The sequence below is a fragment of the Schistocerca serialis genome, chromosome 2 (assembly GCF_023864345.2).
Source record: "Schistocerca serialis cubense isolate TAMUIC-IGC-003099 chromosome 2, iqSchSeri2.2, whole genome shotgun sequence".
Taxonomy (NCBI): domain Eukaryota; kingdom Metazoa; phylum Arthropoda; class Insecta; order Orthoptera; family Acrididae; genus Schistocerca; species Schistocerca serialis.
Genome location: NC_064639.1, coordinates 795,261,449 through 795,283,491, shown reverse-complemented (window position 1 = coordinate 795,283,491; position 22,043 = coordinate 795,261,449).

Below are 22,043 nucleotides of genomic sequence, written 5' to 3'. Positions count from 1 at the left end.
ATTATATTTCAATTTTCAAAGCTGAGACCCGTTTCTTTAATATACGGTATATTTTGTGTTTCACTGCTTCAGGACTTCGTCACTAGCACCATGATTTACACTCCTGTTTCATTCTTTAGATTATTGGTGCTGACGTGTGATAAAAACACTCAAGGAATATCAGTAACTTTTTTTTAGCACTCCGTCTTCAGGCCACGAGTGGCCTACCGGGACCATCCGACCGCCGTGTCATCCTCATGGAGGATGCGGGTAGGAGGGGCGTGGGGTCAGCACACCGCTCTCCCGGTCTTTATAATGGTATTCTTGACCTAAGCCCCTACTATTCGGTTGAGTAGCTCCTCAGTTGGCATCACGAGGCTGAGTGCACCCCGAAAAATGGCAACAGCGCATGGTGGCCTGGATGGTCACCCACCCAAGTGCCGACCACGCCCGACAGCCCTTAACTTCAGTGATCTCACGGGAACCGATGTATCCACTGCGGCAAGGCCGTAACTTAGAAAAATAAATGCGCCAGTAAATCAGATGCATTAAACATGGTACTTACAACGGAAAAATTTGTATTTCGTTGAATTTCGCTCGAATATAGCAATATAGATGAAGAGAATAACAAGAAAGACTTCTTGTGTACATGTAAAATCAACAGTACCATGAAGAAGGAAGGTAAGAAGAATAGCCGGTGGTGACAAGAAGTAAAACGAAGAGGACTGGGAACTGGAAACGGACCAGTATCGTATTTCATATAAAATAAAGTAAAGGGTAACAGCCATCATTACTCCAATCTGGCAGGGAACAGTACTGTGTTAGGTGTCGTAATACATACCCTCAAATAGGTCACAGTACTGAAATGCCGCAAACCGTATTTTCTTACGAGTGACTGTTATCACTCTACGAATTGGAAGCGTCATACGAACTAGAGTTCACTTGTTTTACTGATGTTAGTCCTAGTGCCTGACGTCCTGAAGGTGAGAGCTACTAAGCACACTACCGAAACATCAGCTAAATTCCTATTTTTAAAATGTTGCCTTTCTTCAGAAATTTGATTTCTTGACGTTGGAATTAATCGTATTAGTCGAGTAAACGCCCCACGAAATTCGTAAAATTTCAGCTGCAGTCACTGTGTAACGTTCTTATCTTAGCCGCCACTGTGACTGTCTCGCAAGCGAACGTCTTCTTGGAAAGCCTGTGAAATGCCGAGCATATTTTCTGCGAATACTGTTACCACATTCTCCTGTGCTGTTTTGTTCTCAGTGATATCTAGTTTGCATTAGTAAGACTTCCGAGAAGTGATCCAAGAGGCAATTACAGCTCCTTTGCCGAATTCTTCTTTTAGGTACTTTATGTTAACTTTTCTGAACCGGTTGATGTACTTTCATCTGTTGTAATACGTCACTTAGGTTCGAGTGTTTGTTTTCGTAAATGCTTCCCACATGTTCAGCAATTTTGTTACACATCTTGTCAGCCCTGAAATCATGTCGGTCTAACGTTTCTTATCATTAGAGTAAACGGGGAAGAGTAACTGGAGGCTTTCAAAACAGCTCAGTGAGGTGACTGATGGTGCGGTTAAAACGGTAATCTCTGCGAACACCTTGAAATATTCGAAAGAAGCAGATTATTGCCACCCAAATTTAGGTTTCCCTTCATTTCCCTTAATAACACCAGGCAAATGCCGGGACGGTTCTTTTGAAAGTGAACGACCGATTTCCTTCCCCATCGCCGGCCGCGGTTGCCATGTGGTTCTAGGCGCTCCAGTCCGGAGCCGCGCTGTTGCTACGGTCGCAGGTTAGAATCCTGCCTCGGGCATGGGTGTATGTGATGTCCTTAGGTTAGTTAGGTTTAAGTAGTTTTAAGTTCTAGGGGACTGATGTTCACAGCAGTTGAGTCCCATAGTGCTCAGAGCCATTTGAACCATTTGAACCTTCCCCATCCTGCACAGCGGAAAAGAAAGCGTTACCGTTGTGGCATCAGGGTATAATGAGTGTAGAATGAGGAGTTGTAGCGTTCACAGGCTGTCAGATGGCGCTGTCTGTGGATACATGTCTGTAAACCCTCTTCTTGACACTGCAGGCAGTGACTGTGCTGAGTTCAGTAATGAACAGTGTTTGCAACATTCATCCAAGGATACAACCATGCGCCACTGACGAGTAGGCACTCCTGTTGAATGGGGTCGCATTGTGGGTCTGTTGGGAGCTGAATTGACGTATCGACCACACATGTTGGGGACAGCGTCGCTGCTTTCAACAGCGGTCTATGAAACATTCCCAAATGTGTAGAGCAAGTTCTGGACCTCCGCATAGTACATACGCGTGTCAAGATCGGCGCATTTTGTCAGCAGTGGTGGTCGGCCGAACATCATCCAAGGACGAAAGCCGGGCATCCTACTGTGTCATCAGGGACCGTTGGGAACCGACTAGGATCACTTGTGCCTGCGGCGAGCCTACCACGATATCACCATGTACGGTTACTCTTTTGTTGTGAAAGAGTTGACTGGTCGGCCAGTGGAACGGCACTGTGTATACGAGTAATGGACGTACAGGTACATGTGTTTGGCGTAGGCCTGGTGAGTTTCCGATTCTGGAGTTCAGTGATCCTCGACACTCAGGTCCCATCCCAGGCTTCACGGTATGAGTTGGGATGAGGGCATCAGTTAGAACTCGCGGTCAGATTTGGTGTTCCTGCTGAGTAGAGAAACCAGTGCGCACTACATTTCACATATTGTTATTCCCGTGCTACTTCCGTTTCTTCGACACGAAGGTAATGTGCCCTTTCAGCAGGACAATGCACATCGTGCACATCGTGCTCTTCGTGGTCTGCAACAACAGCCCTGACCAGCAAGATCTCCAGATCTCCCTCCATTTGAACATGTACGGGACATGATGAAGCAGGAAGTTGCACACTCTCCAGGCCGAATTCCAACAGAACGTGGAAGATGCTTGGGAAAGTTTATCACATATGTGTTTTGACACTTTTACGACCGTTTGCACTCGAGAATACATGCATGCTTTGCCGCCAGAGGGGGTACACGGTATATTGATGAGACTTTACGGGCACCCTTTACTGTGACGTGTGTGTTTCTTGTTGGCCTGAGTTTTTTTATCATATACTCTTAAAACGATGGGGTACCCGTCACCTCACTTGTCAACGAAATGACCTTGTCGTTGAGGGTATTGCACTCTTCTCCGGGAACGTAGAAAGAATCAGGGGTTGTGATCCGTCTCTGATGACTTCGATGTCGACGGCACGTTAAACCCTAATCTTCCTTCCTTGCTTTTGAGAATGTGGCGCTACGAATGCTCTTTGACAAATATGGTGCTTTGATTTTGCTGGGCCACCGTGTTCAGCTTGCTGACGTCAGCATTGTTCTGCGATATCCTTCAAGAAGAGAGAACCAGAAAACAGGATTTTTGTAGCGTTTGAGGAATTCCTTGCTGTACGGAGAAGTCTTGGTACGAACACTACGACTTGTGATTCACTAGCAGACACGGATTACGCAGTGTGCTCGTTGTCAACGCTAAATACGCGTGCCGACGCCCGCGGAACAATGGAGGCGCCGGCTCTATTTCGGGCAGCGTGGGGCAGGACGCGGCGTATCGGGTGGGTCCACAGTCGCTCTCAGGCATACGCCGGTTCCCACGGGATGCGCTCTCCAGTTCCGCGATGCCTGCCGTCAGCGGCGAGTCACTGTGCGCAACCATCCCGCGGCACGTATGACGAAACGACGCGTGAGCAACCCTCTGTTTAACTGCGGTGCAGACTCCCCTGCGAGGATACACAAATATTCTGGTACGTACATTTATTTACACGCCCTTGTAAGAGTAAAATGTGTGTGTGAAATCTTATGGGACTTGACTGCTAAGGTCATCAGTCCCTAAGCTTACACACTACTTAACCTAGGACAAACACACACACACACACACACACACACACACACACACACACACCCATGTCCGAGGGAGGACTCGAACCTCCGCCGGGACCAGCCGCACAGTACATGACTGCAGTGCCTTAGACTTGTAAGGGTACAGTCCTAGCTTAACAGTTCATCCCTTATTATAAGTACATTTCATTCGTGCCTCGATTTGAGGTTAGACGAGTCTCATCTTCCTATAATAAGGATTCAGTTGCTTACATTTATTGAACATCATGTTATTCGTTCAAATACGTTTCATCAGAGTTGCTCCGATTTAAACACCGGCAAATAGTCGTAAGAAAGTTAGCTCTCTGTGAAGAAACTTCGACAGAAATGTAATTTAGACATAAATGTAATTTAGACAGAAACGTAATTTAGACAGAAACGTAGCTTAGAAGAATTTCGTTCTCGTTCGAGTGTGCTGATGCCTTATTTTCGTCGTGGTTTATCTACTGGTGTCAGACAGTTAAATGTACATAGTGTCCCAGTAGGAATGGTCAATATTCAGTGACATGAGAGGAACGATAATTCGAAACAAAACAAATCTAGTAAACACGGGCTATAAAATACATACTTCATAGCTATGAACACTTGTCAGTACAAGAGATTTTTTCACTGTAGCGAAGACGAAGTAGTCTTCATAGCTATTAAGGTATGCGTTTTTTAGCCCATTTTTACTAGAGTTTTTTGCATCGAATGTCTTTCTGTTCCTGTCGTAGCCCTGAATATTGACCACTGCTCCTGGGACACCCTGTATATACATAATTATGTAACAGTCTTGTGCATAGATTACAGGAAATAAATTAACAAAACATAGGTATCTTAGTATCTCATCATTAATTGTGGTTCTTGTTTCTAATATCCTTGTCTGCGTTGTGTAACTACAAACGATTCTACCATACTATTTTGAACGTAAGTTTCAGTTGTTTCCCACATGACGTGTTTCAGGATTTTTCGTGCTCTGGAAGATTAATTGCATGAGTCAGTGTTTTTACGGAATGTGACTAATCTTTTAAAATATCCATGTATACTTCATTTAAATCTCGTTGGGGATTTTGTAATACTGAAAAAAAAGCTCTCCATTCTATTTGAATCCTGTGAAAGCCTTCTACATCCATTCTTTTGTATTTTGGGAGCATTAGAATGTAAAATACGCTGCTGTGTTCCACTGTCTATGACTGTAGATTATGTGTATTCTGAATCACGGTTAGCTTCTTACTTCTCTGTAAGTATATCAACAACGTGAGTGCAGTTGTTTCTCGTAACAGCGCAGTATTCAATACAAAATTTTTAAATCCTACTTTTAAAAGATCACACAATATCAGTAGTTAATTGACACAGTAAATGTATGAATGATCAGATAGGTCCCGTATAGGAGTGTATAACGCAGCACACCTTGCATTCAGTTTATCAGGCAATAATTACTTTTTCTTGTCAGTGGCTGTAAAGGTAATGAGCACAGTTTAGATTGCGTGTAATTGAAATCTTGTCGGTTTTATAACTCTTCTGTAGTGCGAACGTCATTTTAGTGGTTATCTTTGAGACAATTTTCTGCACCTTTTACATTATTTTATCCATAATATTTTTGTCTTGCTATTTTCAAACTAAATGAACTCGGCCTCAAATGCATACTTCTTTTCTGTAAATTACACTCATGACCTGTTTATTTTCTGTGAGTTATACTCGATACTTGAATCGTCACCTCACAAAATAAAATCGATTTGCGTTCGTTGATGCCTCTTATCACGCTATAGGCACGCACAGCGTCCTACAACTGGATACTTGCAGTCTCCCGATGTTTCGCACGTAGATCCCTATAATATAATGCGAACTGTGTTACTTGTTTATTCCGTCATTTCTTATCAGAACAGCTGCAGTTTGTTTGCTTGTATTCCTTAAATATGCCGCTACGGTCGCAGGTTCGAATCCTGCCTCGGGCGTGGATGTGTGTGATGTCCTTAGGTTAGATCTGATGACCTCAGATGTTAAGTCCCATAGTGCTCAGAGCCATTTGAACCATTTTTCCTTGTATATGCATATCGTCCCTCTACTATCTGTTTCTTACTAACCGGCTGTTGGCTTATAAGCCCGTTACCAGGTAAGAGTCGTTGTTAGCTTCAAAAATGGCTCTGAGCACTATGGGACTCAACTGCTGAGGTCGTAAGTCCCCTAGAACTTAGAACTACTTAAACCTAACTAACCTAAGGACAACACACACATCCATGCCCGAGGCAGGATTCGAACCTGCGACCGTAGCGGTCACTCGGTTCCAGACTGTAGCGCCTAGAACCGCACGGCCACTCCGGCCGGCCGTTGTTAGCTGATGGTGGCCTAATAAAACTACAGCCGTTTAGTAAGAAACTAATACTATTGAGACAAAACTCAATTTGTTAGCTTTCCTCAGTTAAAGATTACCAATTCGCGTGCAATGTACACACTTCCTTAGCGGGGCCTTCACGTACTCTTGCAGATCGTTATCTGTTGCAGCTAATTATAAACGTAAAGAACACAGCGATTGTGAAACTCTGTTATCTTCATGATGCGGAAGAGACAGTAAGAGTGAACGTTCACAAACTTATCTTATCTCTCTCTGTCTGTTTCTATACCCACGCTTTCACGGCTGACTAATTTGGCTGACGATTATCGTATGTACCAACTACGCGTCTCTTGCCAGCACGAACAGCCTGATTCACAGCTCCTTAGTTTGCTGTCATCTACATCTTAATGGTATTTATTACACGCGGAACGCAAGAATGCCCCAGTTTTGGGGATCATTTCACAACCGCCTCCAGGCCCCGCTCTTAGCAAACACTTATTTGACTATGTGAATGGGATGCAAATGCGGTCGCAGCTCGCGGGCATGAAAAACTTTCGCAATTCCGCTGAGTTCTGCCCCCGTTATCCCTGACGAAAAAATATTCAGGTTGCTCAACAATTTTTCTCAGCTACTCTGATGTTATCTAAAAACACCTTGTATTGTAAGTACAAGTATAAATAATTGAAACGGTTTCACAGATTTGAAGTAGCTATATTAGTTGTCATAGAGCTTTGCACACACATGGAAAAACTTAAAAAGTTTTTGAAATATTACAAGTGTCCATATGTGCCCCCATACTGATTCTGCAGATATCGAGTCGATAATCAAGTTCTTCCCACGTTAGCGCAGCATGTCCCTATCAATTTGATGTGAGCTCGGAGCTCCGGTTGGTTTGTTGGCAGAGGAGGCATAAACACTGAATCTTTCACATAACCCCGCATAAAAAAGTCGCATGGGATTAAATCGAGAGAGCGTGGAGGTCATGACATGAATTGCTGATCATCAACCTGCTACGACTGGTTCATCTGTTCCTCAGTTTCCTATTTAATGATTCACTAACATCATGATGGAAGTAGGGTGGAGCACCGCCCTGTTCGTAGGTTAAGTCCACACTGTCAATCGCCAGTTGTTCCATGCCCTAGTTTTCCAGCATGTACTGACACACGTCTCCTGTAACGACCATTTCGCGAAAAAAAAAAAAAAAAAAAACCGGACTGTAGACTCATAATCGTGAGACTACACAGAACACATTAACTTTTGGTGAAGCTCGAATGTGATGCCCGATAGCGTGGAAATTATCTGTCAGCCAGATTTGGACATTGTTCTTGTTTCTGTGCCATTCACAAAAGAATGTTGCTTCATAGACCGATGGTGAGTTTCGTATAGAACCCTTCCTCTTCCATACGCTGTTGCAACTGTGCCGAAAATTGAAAGCGTCTGCATTTGTTGTCAGGAGTCAGGGCTTGTGGCATTTGCAAGCGGTAAGGCTTCGGCTTCAGTAGTTTCCTTAAGGTCGTCCAAGCACTCGGTTGTGATATGTTCAGCTCTCCGGTTGCTCTGTTCGTCTACTTCTGTGGGCCTCATGCGAAACTCGCTCGCACGCGGTTAGCCGTTTCTTTAACTCTCTGTAGGCCGACACGCAAATTTCCCCTTGCAGAGGCATCCTGAAGCTTTTAAATTGCACGTACTATAGCCGAATGTAGTTGGCATTTGGTGGATCTTTGTCGAACTTCGTTTTGAAGTGGACTAGTTCTGTTACGGCAGACTGATGTGGACGCATTTAAAGCACAACATGTGCTTTTTCGGCGCCTTTCCTAACGGCTCACTACTACGCTCTCATGACAACAATCTGAAGTGCGGCTGCAAAATTACAACACTTTCGAGTTTTTCTTTATGATTGTTGAGTTTTGTGACAACATGTCAGTTAATGTAGCTACAGGGAATTTGTGAAATCGCTTCATTTATAATAACCTTGTATTACTCATTTCCTTCCTCATGATTTTGCGGAAAGTGTCTTTACGTACAGTTTACAGTGACCTAAGCCAATGCATCATATGCGCTTTGGTTCACTCAATACGGGTGTTCCCCCGAAGCTCACAGTGGCCGCTTTCCTTCCGGATATGTGACTGTTGTGCCGTACGTGTGTATCTGTGGAGCGCAGGTGACTGTAACGAATGCATGTGCAGTGTAGTGGAACAACACGTTTTACATGAACTGTCATGTTGAAAGTTTAAACGCTGGAATTGGCTTTCTGCATAACCTTACTTGTCGGCTGGATGAGTGTTCGAGACTTTCACAGACTGATGCAAGTCTTCGTCCGACTGCGCGTCATTCCTATTTATCCAATGTCCACAGGCGCCCCTCTGCACAGCTTGCAGAATTGGCAGGGTCGATACGGCAGAGAACGCTTTCATCGTTCCTTTTACCGGAATTTCTCGGTCAGTTACTCCTTGGATTCCTTCCTAAGTCGCTATTTATCTTAAGGCAAATAGCGCAAACGTTTCTACCGTCAAGTTCCTGTAGAAAGTGCTACGTAACATGGATGCTGACTCGGACTGCGGCGATATCCGTTAGGAAACTATAATTGTAACGGCAGTCGCGGCTGTTATCACACGTCGCTCCGGCGGAAGTAATACAATTAACGGGAGTGAAAGTCGGCGGGCACGTTTCGCGTGATTGGATCACGAGAAGGGGAAACAGCGCTTGCCGCACAAACTACCCGGTCCGCGTAACGGTGTCGTAACTCCTCTCGTAGATCCTGCGAATCCGTGTTGTGGTGGTCAGGTACAGCAAACGATCAAGTGAGACACTTAACAACGGCTCATTCACTTTCATCTCGCAAACATCGGCTGTAAACTGTTGAGATATGATGTGCGATGACGTACTTAGTGTGACTCCTTGACAAGCATTTCCCGCTACGCAATGGCAACGTTGGTGTTTGTTGGCACAGAAATAGCGACCATAAGTTCTCTCTCTCTCTCTCTCTCTCTCTTTCTCTCTCCCCTTCTCTCTCTTCCCTCTTCTCTCCTTCCCAAATGCTACCGACTAGCATAAGATGTTATTCCTCCTTGTATTTTGTAAACAGTTCATGATATCTAAATGAGGTTTTCGCGGATGACAATGCGCAGAAAGGCATATTACTCGACAAAGCGAACTGTAGACCCTACCGTAGCGCAAACTAAATTGGTCGCATGACAATGTAGTGCCACATTTCAGGACGAAGTAGTGCACATTACTGCCTCGCGCCGGCCTTTGTGACCGACCGGTTCTAGGCACTTCAGTCCGGAACCGCGCTGCTGCTACGGTCGCATGTTCGAATCCTGTTTCGGGCATGGATGTGTGTGATGTCCTTAGGTTAGTTAGGTTTAAGTAGTTCGAAGTCTAGGGGACTGATGACCTCAGATGTTAAGTCCCATAGGGCTCAGAGCCATTTGAACCATTTTACTGTCTCGCAGCGCAACCACGAAAATGAGCGCAGAGAATGCCTTCGCAGACAGACTCGACAGCTTAATGTTAACGTCATTAAATAAGCGTGGAAGCAAAATGTTAGTCGGGTAAATCAGTGGTGAAGGTGGTAGACAATGTCGAGCAGAGTGGTTTCAGGCATTTATCTGAAAGAAGAAGCAGCAACGTGCACACAATAAAAATTCCCATGACGATATGGATAAGTGTGTTCTTAGCCAGCACCCAGAAACCCCCTCCCTCTTTCGTGATTCTTCAAAGAATCTTAGTTCCATATACAAAATGACTTACATCGTCTAGGTATTACTTGCGCTCGTTTTTCAAAGCATCTCAAGGTTTGTGACGTTATCTCTCTTGACTACGAGTCGTACATTAATATAATTTTACAGCTACGTTCAGCGGAGACGATCTGAAAAATGTGTTGCGAATACAGTTAGTAGTTAAGAGGTAATAAATTAAAACGTCGTGCCTGCTGCTACAGTTTTACTACAACCATGGCGAAAACCTAATAAGTGATTAACTTTTATACCTTCCATTATTTTGTGGAGAGTTTCAGAGGGAAAAGATTGAAATTGTTTAAAGTTTCTAAGCGATCTCACTCTCAAATACTGTATGAATGTAATCTGCGTAATTTGCCCGCCATGAGTTACGCAGCCTCAAGAGGTAGACAGTTTTTTAACTCGTTTAGGCGACCTACCGTGTTATCCTTAACGTTAAGTTTTTGAAGTATGTCAAATTAATTTTTGTTGTCTCTGTAAGCCGTTATACGGGCAACTTGCAATCATGGGCCAATATGTCGCCAAAATTGTTTATAGTTCGCTGAGAAGCCATTACACATGCACCACAGCGTCCCGATCTCTCCCCGTGTGGCTTCCACATTTTTGGGGTCCTGGAAAAAGACATTCGTGGCCGTCGATTTGCTTCGACCAAAGTGGTACATTTCAGCACTTCGGAAGAAGGACTGTTAGAGATCTAATACTTTGTCCATCTCACCAATTGTAATCGTATGAGTAGGAAAAAATCAGCAACCAGGAACAAGTGGTTGCTGTTTTTTTTTCAGTCAGTATTTAGAGATCCAAACATACAATAAAATTTCTACCACTTTGTGTATTAATACTAATCGAAGACATTATCTTTGTATTTCAGGCCGTTAATAAAATATCAAGGGTTTCCTTGGATAGTATACGCAAAGCTTACACGAATGACCATCGCCAAGTGATAGAAAAAGAGTGAACTTGGTCAGTTTGATGCCCCCACGAATGTGCTTGATAAAGACGGACTGGCGAACTTGTTTTTTGTTTCTGTAGATGTCTAGAGCGAGTGTGGAAGAAGCTGTCAACTCGCAGCGCCAGCCACCCGTGGCGCCACTGGCGGGCCTTGTAAGAACTTGGCGCCGACTCCTCTTTGATGGCTGCCGACAACAACGCCATTATCTTCTCAGGCGATTGTGTTTATGTCTCGTCCGTCACAGAGAATATCTGCCAGCAATTTGTAATAATTCTGTTGGCAGGATTCCACTATAAATAATGTCTCTCATCTGTAGGACATGTTTTTTCATCAGGAGTCAGGGTTTCTGGGATTTTCTGAACTTTTTATAGTTGTGTGACAGTTGCGTGTTAACACAATAGACTTCGAGAGGAGACTGCACAATAAAAACGAAAAATAAAACAGTCGTAAGCTTCATGGTTGGTTTTAACGCCAAAGTTCTTCACTAGACACGGTTCTATTGGAGGTGGTGAGCCCCTACTTTCCTGAGACCTTTGAAATAACCTACTCGACTACATTTCTACAGTGGAACTTTATGCTTTAAGTCGAAATACAAACGATACAAATTTAATCTTTCGTAACACGAATATTTGTTAGTAACCCAAGTTAAACATTTTGAGGATCTCTGCTCTTCATTCCGAAGACAATTTTAATTCATTATTTTCCATTTTTTTTTTTTTTTTTTTTTTTGCTCTCTGAACTATTATTTTAATTGAGTGTTGCGCATACCAAATCATTCTTCCAGCACTTCTCGACCACATGTTTCGGAACTGAGTGGTAACCACTAGCAGTCTCTCATCTTCTTCCATACTTTCTTTGTTATGGCAAGGGCCTTGTCAGCTATACGCTTGCAACAAGAGCCTCATACATTTACTTCTTACCCTGTGTAAGAGAGGACCTTATCAAATAAAATAAATAATGATAGAAAGAAAAATAATAAAATACAGTAAAGTTACGGTTGGTCATTTCCTGTCGTTATCCATCCTTCATATATCATGCCAGATCTCACAATCGATAAAGTGTAGCTTCTATTTTTCAATATAATGCTATATCAGGTAGTCCGTCCTCCGATATTCCTACTATATAATCCATTCAGCTTCTATTTTTAGGCGTAGTAACGACGTTGCGATGTTTGTGTAATTCCCGTAGGCCAACTAAAGTACAGGATACAAATTTTACATGTGACTTTTTTCGCCGACATACGTAAGATATGTATATCTACAAATGATACACTCCATGCCAAAGTTACGTATGTCCCTTTTTTTGCTTTTGCTAGCAATAGTATCCAATCCAACTGACGATCAACTCAAGAATAGGATACTAGGCTTTTCTACAGTGAAAAAGTAATACACGTAAAATTACGTCCGAAACATGGATGTACGTGATATATTTCCACGATCTTTTTTCCCTGTCTACAATCGTTTGCTCCTCAACATTCGTCTATGCTTTTAAACCTTTGCAATGCGCCATCCTTGGTAACTTGTGACGTCATTGGTCAAAGCCGACGGGTTGTATCTAATTCTTCAGTATTTCCCTAACTTCTATGTAGTTTGGCCGGCTTCATTTGATTTCGTTGTGGTGACCTCTGGCTGTGTTCTCATGGTATTTAAAATCAAAGCAATAACAGCCCTTGGTTGTAAATCACTGGCATAGCGTTGGTGTGAAGTCTTGATGTACCTGCGCGGCACGTGATTAATCCCCGTATTTATTGTTAGCCACGTGGCTATAAAGTTGTGCAGGGTTTTTTGTTTTGGGTGCATTACTGGCTTCAAAAAATACAAGAAAGTGTTTCTCGGGCATAAATATTTTCTCGGTCTGGCACATCCGCTAACCTTCCAACGCCATGTTTACAGCGCTGTCGATCTCTATATTCATTTTTCAGAGGAGGTTTTCGTAGTACAAAAAATTTCATAATACGTGAACATGAAACATGCTCCGTAATTCTACGACAAACTGTTGCAGCGTTAAAGGCCTATAATCCACACCTATTATAAAAATAGATGTATGTATGTATGTATGTACGTACGTACGTATGTTCTACGTCTCCTAAACCACTGGGCAGGTTTCAAACGGCTTTGATACGTATATCACTTACTGCCTGGAAAGAATTGCTGTGCAAGTAAGAACCGCCAACCTATCGCACGGGCGAGGGTGAAAAAAAGTGCAGCCCACGACGTGCGAGTACCCATATTTTATTCATCTAGTATTTGAGTATGATAGCACTTCCGAATTGCAGCAAACAATACAAATAATTTCAAACCTTAACGAAATCTTTCTTGTTGAGAACCCCACAAAATGATGAAAGAAAAACTACATTTTCGCTGTTCATGGAGTAAAACTGCCGCATGAAGCGTAACGTTTTAATTTATTACATCTTTCCTACTAACTGTATCAGCAACACATTTTTCAGACTGTATATGAGCAACACAATTTTCAGACAGTATTCCACACGCCACTGAATATACCAGCAAAATTATATGATTGTATGAAGCATAGTTCAGGAAATATGTCATAAACACTGAGACCTTTCAGTTTATTACTTGTTTATTACCAACTTTAAAAATGGTTCAAATGGCTCTGAGCACTATGGGACTTAACTTCTGAGGTCATCAGTCCCCTAGAACTGAGAACTACTTAAACTGAACTAACCTAAGGACATCACACACAATCATGCCCGAGGCAGGATTCGAACCTGCGACCGTAGCGATTTCCAATTTTATTCACAACACATTTCGCAGACAGTAGACACCTACACCAATGGATGCACCAGTGAAATCATATAATTGCACAACACATACTCTGAGAAGAAAAAAAAAATTGTCACTGCCCACCGCGACGTTGGATGCCGCCTGGTGGCTTTGGGGATACATGACGCGTTAACAAAAGAATACAAGTATGGACGAGGGATCATCTTAGGGAAGAAATGGGCTGCAAACGGGGAAGTCCACTGAGATAAGTGACTCTGAGAAAGGGCATATTATTACTAAGCATTGCATTTTGGCATTGCTGTCAAGTGTTAGCCGGCCACTGCTACATCTGCATTTATTTCTGTTGCTGTTCCATTGACCCTACTGAAGAGATTCCCTAATTAATTGAAGTGGCCAGTTATGTTGAAGGTAAACCCATCTATAGCCAAGCGTCCAGGATCAAGATTTTTCTTACTTACGAGCAGCGCTAGGTATTTTATCTTCTCTTCATTAACACGTAGTCTTGTTTTCTCCGCAGTGTTAAAATAGTTTTGCATTTGATAAGTGGGAATTGTTGTTTTACTTTCGTTTATGGTCATAGGCAGATTAATGTAGCATTTCCAGCGCAGACGCTTCAAGATGCGATGAACACTATCTTTTGACATGTGTATCTTCCAAGCCGCTTGTCGTAGAGATTTCTGTGTGGATCGAATGAGGGTTTCCTGCACCTGCTCTTCTTTTCTAGGGCTGGTGGGTGTTTTTGATCATCCAGAACGTTTCTTGTTGACTCTGTGGACAGTTCTATCTGCTTCAGATATGCTCCGGTGCATTGGTGGCGGCTTATCGAACTCTCTTCTGAACCGTATTTGCACTTCCATGGTGTTTCCGATGCTCCAACAACGTTTACGTACAAACTTTCTCTCTTGAAAGCTAAGTTGTTCTGTTGCCATTCTGTTCTATTAGTTAAACCTGAAAGAAAAGTCAGCACGTAATGGCTAGTCATGTTTTTGAGACACCCTATATTTATGCACAATATGTTACATTGCTTTATGTTGAGGGTTAGCTTCCAGTCCCTCTAAATGTCTTCCTGCACTTCACTAGCGTTGCAACTTTTCGTGTATGGCAGCATCACTCAGGAACAGCTCACGGAACTTCAAACTTTATCCACGAGATCATTTATATAAACCGTGAACGGTGTTCTAACACTTCCCTAGCGTACAAATGGTTCAAATGGCTCTGAGCACTATGGGACTTAACATCTATGGTCATCAGTCCCCTAGAACTTAGAACTACATAAACCTAACTAACCTAAGGACAGCACACAACACCCAGCCATCACGAGGCAGAGAAAATCCCTGACCCCGCCGGGAATCGAACCCGGGAACCCGGGCGCGGGAAGCGAGAACGCTACCGCACGACCACGAGCTGCGGGCTTAGCGTACACGGGAAGTTACTTTTACGTCTGTTGATTTCTCTCCGTTAAGGTATAGTGATAGTAGTTTTATTCATCATTGGGTCACTGTTATAAGGATACTGGAAATGTCTTCGTATTGAAATATAAGACCAAAAAAATAACGTAATTAATATATACACTCGTTTACATACTTATAAGTATAGTGTTCTGACAATTATGGGGTAGGTAGTCGGCCATTGTGTTGTAGGAGGAACCAACAAGGAGTTTGTCTGAAGTAACTTAGGGAAACCACGGGAAAGGTAAATCAGAACGACCAAATGAAGACAGGAGCTTCCACCTTCCCGAATACAACGCCAGTTTGTTTAAAACAGTTATGCCTCACTCGGTTTATCCCTAGTGTACATTAATCTTTTTCAAAGAGTCTATTTGATAATGTAAAAGGCTAATGATACAAAATTAATTTATTTACCACTCCCAGCTGCCGGCCGGAGTGACCAAGCGGTTCTAGGCGCTGCAGTCTGGAACCGCGCGACCGCTACGGTCGCAGGTTCGAATCCTGCCTCGGGCATGGATGTGTGTGATGTCCTTAGGTTAGTTAGGTTTAAGTAGTTCTAAGTTCTAGGGGACTGATGACCTCAGATGTTAAGTCCCATGGTGCTCACTCCCAGCTACTGCACACACGACATTGTTTCATAAGTAACACTCCACACACCATCAGGGGACGTCAGTACTATAGCGACGACGTTTAGTTTTCTTTTTGTGTGCTGCAACTTCACATTAACTACCCTGAAAAACTGAGTCAGAATCCCTCTATAATGAGTGAGATGTTGAGCTCAAAAAGAGGGTAAGGTGTTAGTATAGTGTATCGTATTGCTTTGGGGAGTGAATTTTTTCAGAAAAAAAATTGACACACAATATGAAAGTATTATGTGAAATGATGGTCGTTTTACTATCGTTATTATAATTTATTTGTGTTGCATATTTTACAAAACTTCTGCTCTATCGTATCTAAGTAATCCTCTTCTTTATAGAATGTATAACTTATCAGGTATTTGTGAGTTGCCTTTTCAAATAAGCTTGTTTTAGTAATCTCTTTAATCTCCTTGGGTAATTTGTTGCACAGTTGTACTCCTTGGTAGAAACTGCTGTTTTGAGTTTTATGTTTCTTTTTTCTTGGTAAGTGTAAGTTCGGTCTAGATCTTGTTCCATGGTCTGACAGAGCTGTTTGTGGAGTGATTATCAGCGTTACTTTTGATGTGTACAACAGTCAGCTCGTCTACTATTTTCGGTTACCCTTATGGCTCTTTTTTGTAGTTTGAAATTTGTGTTCATATTTTGTGCATTTTTTCCCCAGAAAAGAATTCCACAGCTAAGAATTGAGTGTACATACGAATAATATGTAACTAAGCCACACTGCTTGTTACGCACTACTGACGGGACACTAAGGGTACACCTTGACATTCTATTTGCAAGTATCTTTGTGTGTACATATTACTTCAACTGATACTCAGTATTCTTTCCTAGAAGCTGTGTGTTTGCTGCGCATTCTGCATAGGTGTCATCTGCATTTAATTGAATAGGTTCGTTTTACATTTTCAAACTGAAATTCATGGCGTTTGTTTTCTGTATGTTCAGTGTTACTTTATTGCATATTGACCAGTTGTAAACTTGCTTGAGGGTTTCATTTAGTTTCTTTGCAAGGAGTTCTTTTATATTCTCATTGACTGTATTACTGCTGTCACTAGCAAAGAGAATTTTTTTTCTATGACAAACACAATCGGGAAAGTCATTGATGTATATCAGGGATAGTATTGATTGTAATATGCTACCATAAGGAACTTCTGTACTGGTTTGTTTTGATTCTCCTAAATGTTTTACTAGATGTTTAGACTTACTTTTGGAATGTGTTATTTCTACTCTTCGTACCCTCCCTGCTAGGTATGAGCGGGATTAGTCATTAGCTACGCCTCTAATTCCTAAAGCTTCTAGCTTTCTTATTGGGATCTTGAAATTAACAGTATCAGAAGACTTAGAAAACACTCATCTCTGCAAGAGAATCAGGCACACTTATGTGAATTCTACTGTGGCTGATGCTGTACTTCTGCTACTTCGGAAACCAAACTGTGAATCACTTAGAATTGGCACTGAGCACTATGGGAGGTCATCAGTCCCCTAGAACTTATAACTACTTAAACCTAACTAACTTAAGGACATCACACACATCCATGACCGAGGCAGGATTCGAACTTGCGACCGTAGCGGTCGCGCGGTTCCAGACTGTAGCGCCTAGATCCGCTCGGCCACTCCGGCCGGCTCACTTAGAATTGATTGTTTTATTTGTGACAGTGATGACACCAGGGGAATGGCCCAGTAGTTTTCTGTCTCTTTTGAATTGCTTGTCTTTAGCAGAGGCACAACTCTTGTATATTCTAAATAGTCTTGAATGTACGTGAGGCTCGATAGAAACTGAATCGAGCTTGGATTGGGAAAAGCAGTGTCCGTAGTCTTGTTGAATAAGGTGTGCTGACAGCTACTTGAAGAGGTTTGTTGAAACTGAGTGAAACCGACATCAGGGTATCAGGGGGGGGGGGGGGAGGGGAGATTTGAAGCGCCATCTTCCCGAAGCAAGTGCCACATTGTGGCCACTGAGTGTGCTGCCCGCACTGTTTGGCGGGTCCAGTCTGCCGACGTGCGACCCAAGGGAACTTTCGGTGACCCATCATGCATGACGGCCTCGTCTCGCCGTGTTTTAGCAACGTGTAATTAAGGGAGGCGGTGGGGCCCGCCGCTGTGGTCAGTTTTCTCCCGACCTGGGCGCGCTGTGTCGGAGCTGGCCGTTTCTCCCGGTCGCCGCGCGTCTGTCGGGCGCCCGCAGATCGCAGTCTGATCCTGGGCCCTCGCCAATAACGGCAGCAGCGCCAGAGACCACTTTTTGCTTCCCCCTCGCAGCCGCAGACAGCTTCCCCGAACCGCACTCGACCCAGCGTGGGCAACAGCCAGGTACTGCACTCCCTGCCTTGGAAAGTTACCAGCTCTTGTCCGCTGTTGAAACTTTCGGCGCAGTCGAGTCAGTGTTGGACAGTCTCGTCAAGTGACATTTGGCTCTATATTGGGCCTTCTTATGTGTGTGGCATAAGGAGTGTTTTCGGAAGTTTCGAATGTAATATTGCCACAGTGCTGTGCATTAGGTTGCACTTTTCATGGCCAGGCGGCAGGGAAACTTTGTAGGATTCCCGCTAACGTCTGAGACATTTGTTTGTAACACACGAGAAAAAAATCACCTGTAACTGAGCCGACACAGGTTATTATTGGATCGTTTCGTAGTTAAACTTAAGAGGCGCTCAAAAAATTCCGTTCGATGGCCGTACAGTCCAAATCGGTGTGCCAATCAGGCAAAATCGTTGTGAGCATTAAGGGAACCATCCCATCGACGCAACAGGTAGTACATACCCGTCTGGCAAAACACCGTATCCTGCAGCGTGAAAGAAGTCCGCAACTGGCAGATTAAAACTGTGTGCCGGGCCGAGACTCGAACTCGGGACCTTTGCCTTTCGCGGACAAGTGCTCTACTGGCGGAAGTAAAGCTGTGAGGACGGGGCGTGAGGCGTGCTTGGGTTGCTCAGATGGTAGAGCACTTGCCCGCGAAAAGCAAAGGTCCCGAGTTCGAGTCTCGGTCCGGCACACAGTTTTAATCTCCCAGGAAGTTTCATATCAGCGCACACTCCGCTGCAGCGTGAAAATCTTATTCTGGAAGTCCGTAACTGTCGGCTGCACATCCTCGCTCGACAGGAATCGTCGGCCCTTCAAGGCGTGACTTAAGGGACCAAAGGCGTGACAATCGCATGGTAAGAGGGATCGGGACTCTAAGACGAGTGATAGAGTGTCTACCACTTGAGTTGGGTAACTTTAGTTTCACGATGTTTGCAATATGAGGACGTATGTTATCATGAAGCAGCAGCGCCTCTTGTTGCAGTTTGTTTTCGTAGATATGCTACCCTTTTCACATTCTTCATTCTTCGATGGACATCTACCAGTGTCCTTCGGCAACTAAGAAAAGAACAGCAGCACGTTCGTCCCGTTAAGACACATTCGGTAATAACGTCGCCATAATCCACATTCCCGCGTTTACTGCACGCACGTCGGAAAGAAAAGAATCCCACAGTAATCCCTTGTTTACATATCCGTGCTTATAAAGCATCATCGGTGTCCTGCTACGTTGCGTATAGGCTGCAGCAACGCCCTCAAACGGGAACTTTTTGATTGCCCCTTATATTAAGTCCTTTAAGACTACCGAGTGCTTTTCTAATTCGCTTACCTGTGTTTAGTGTGTCGCTACAACAGACAAAGCAATAAGAAAGATAATAAAAGCATGATAAGCTTCCAGATGTAATCAGAATAGTACAGGCGATTTTTTTTTTTAATCCTCAATACTTAACAGTTGTTTCTATCCTTATTTAACAGTGGTTTCTATACTCCAGTAACCAATTTCAGGCAATACAAGGTACAGCAAGTGAGTCAAAAATTATTCGTTCTTACTTATGAATCTAAACGAAAATTAATCGGTAATCGTGTTCTGGTATGTGCACTTTGTATTAAACAGTACAGTGCTCCAAAGTAAAATGTAAACGTCATTCATGGCAAACAGTCCTCATCTTTTTGCAGCATAATTGATGCCTTTAATGATAAAACTTTGCACTGGAAAACGTAATTGTTCCTTATGCCCTTCACACAGTAAGGCTATGTTTTAATACGCAGTATGTAAACTTTTGTGACTAATTTCACTCCTAGCCTCGTATTTAAGTGTAGATATCAAGCTTTTTTTCCCAGGAAGTTCAGAATCTAACTACAGTTATCGGTACATGGTGTATGTATCAGCTACATTGTAGTCAAATTATGCGTGTGTAAGCTGTTATCTACCGCTCAACGACATAGGGAATGCTTTATGCTTCTGTTAAATATCTCTACAGATGGTATTGTTGATAGCATGCCCAAGATCCTCAATACATTTACGTTCTGCGTGTTACTTTGTGTGACAAAAGTAGAGCAACATTACTGCATGCACAGTGTAATGTCTGTGTAATAAGTGAGAGCTTACAGAAACACTGTAATAAGAAACTTCACAGGAGAAAAACTTTAAATCTGACCTCTTAAACCGGCCCAGTTACCGGAGAAGCATGGTTTCTGTAATAAAAAAATGATTTATTTCAGCTAGTTCATTTCAGTTTCTTTAACGAAAACAACTCCGTAAGTCTGGTTATGTCCAACAACTTTGATTTTTTCCTTGTGCAAACTAAGTATTCGGACTTAATTTTGGCAACCTTTCTTTCTGCTACCGCAACAGATGCTGAGAATTCGAGATCATAAGTACCGGGTGATCAAAAAGTCAGTATAAATTTGAAAACTGAATAAATCACGGAATAATTTAGATAGAGAGGTACAAATTGACACACATGCTTGGAATGACATGCGGTTTTTTTAGAACCAAAAAAATACAAAAGTTCAAAAAATGTCGGACAGATGGCACTTCATCTGATCAGAATAGCAATAATTAGCATAACAAAGTAAGACAAAGCAAAGATGATGTTCTTTACAGGAAATGCTCTATATGTCCACCATCATTCCTCAACAATAGCTGTAGTCGAGGAATAATGTTGTGAACAGCACTGTAAAGCATGTCCGGAGTTATGGTGAGGCATTGGTGTCGGATGATGTCTTTCAGCATCCGTAGAGATGTCTGTCGATCACGATACACTTGCGGCTTCAGGTAACCCCAAAGCCAATAATCGCACGGACTGAGGTCTGGGGACCTGGGAGGCCAAGCATGACGGAAGTGGCGGCTGAACACACGATCATCACCAAACGACGCGCGCAAGAGACCTTTCAAGCGTGTAGCAATATGGCTTGGAGCGCCATCCTGCATAAACATCGTACGTTCCAGCAGATGTTTATCAGCCAGGCTGGGGATGATGCAATTCTGTGTAACATATCGGCGTACCTCTCACCCGTCACGGTAACAGTTACAAAACCAGAATCACGCATTTCCTCGAAGAAAAAAGGCCTGTTCTTTTTTTTTTGTTCTAATAAAGCCCCATGTCATTCCAAGCATGTGTGTCAATTTTTACGTCTCTATCTACATTATTACGTGGTTTATTAAGTTTTCAAATTTATACTGACTTTTTGATCACCCGGTATAAAGCGACTTGTCACAACACTATATTGAACTCGTTGTCGTGGAAGAAACTCCGAATTTTGTCGCTGTCGCTGTTAATAATTGAAGGCAGCACAAAAACTGGTGTTTATCCTCATCACAAAAGATGTTTTTCGAATGTTTTGCATAAATTTTTTGTTGCTGTGGATTCGAGACGTACAATTTGAAATTACTGTTCTGTCTTCCCACCACATCACGTAGTGCGATAGTTGCGCTCACTTCCTTAATATGAATGGCTGAAAATCCTATAGCGGTCAATGTATGACTATCCTTGCGATGGGTCCAAAATGGCGGCCGTCCGACTTCCCGCATGTAAAGCTTTAAATTTACCTACTACGTCAATACAACCCGCCTCCGTAGCTCAGTTTTAACGTGTATGCCATGCCAACGTCCCGGGTTTGAGTTTCGACACTGCCAGGGATTTTTCATTAGTGGGAGGATTCAAACAGGATACACTCAGCCTCGAAAGGCCAACTGAGCAGCTCCTTGAATGAGTAGTAACGGATCCAATGTCTAAAATGGCGTCAACGGTCGGGAGAGCGGTTTGCTGACCTTATTCATCAGAATGGTGCCACTGGCGGAGGATGATACAGCGTTCGGTCGGTCCCCTTTGGTCCAAAAGGCCAGAATGCAGAGCTTTGCTTTCCTTTAACATTACCAGTTTTCACAGCACTCTCGTTCTCATTAACGAAAACAGCCTGATAATGTACTCCGATGACATGCCTCGCGTTATTGTCTTAGGATCCCCCATATGCATTACCAATAGATGCTGATATCCTTAC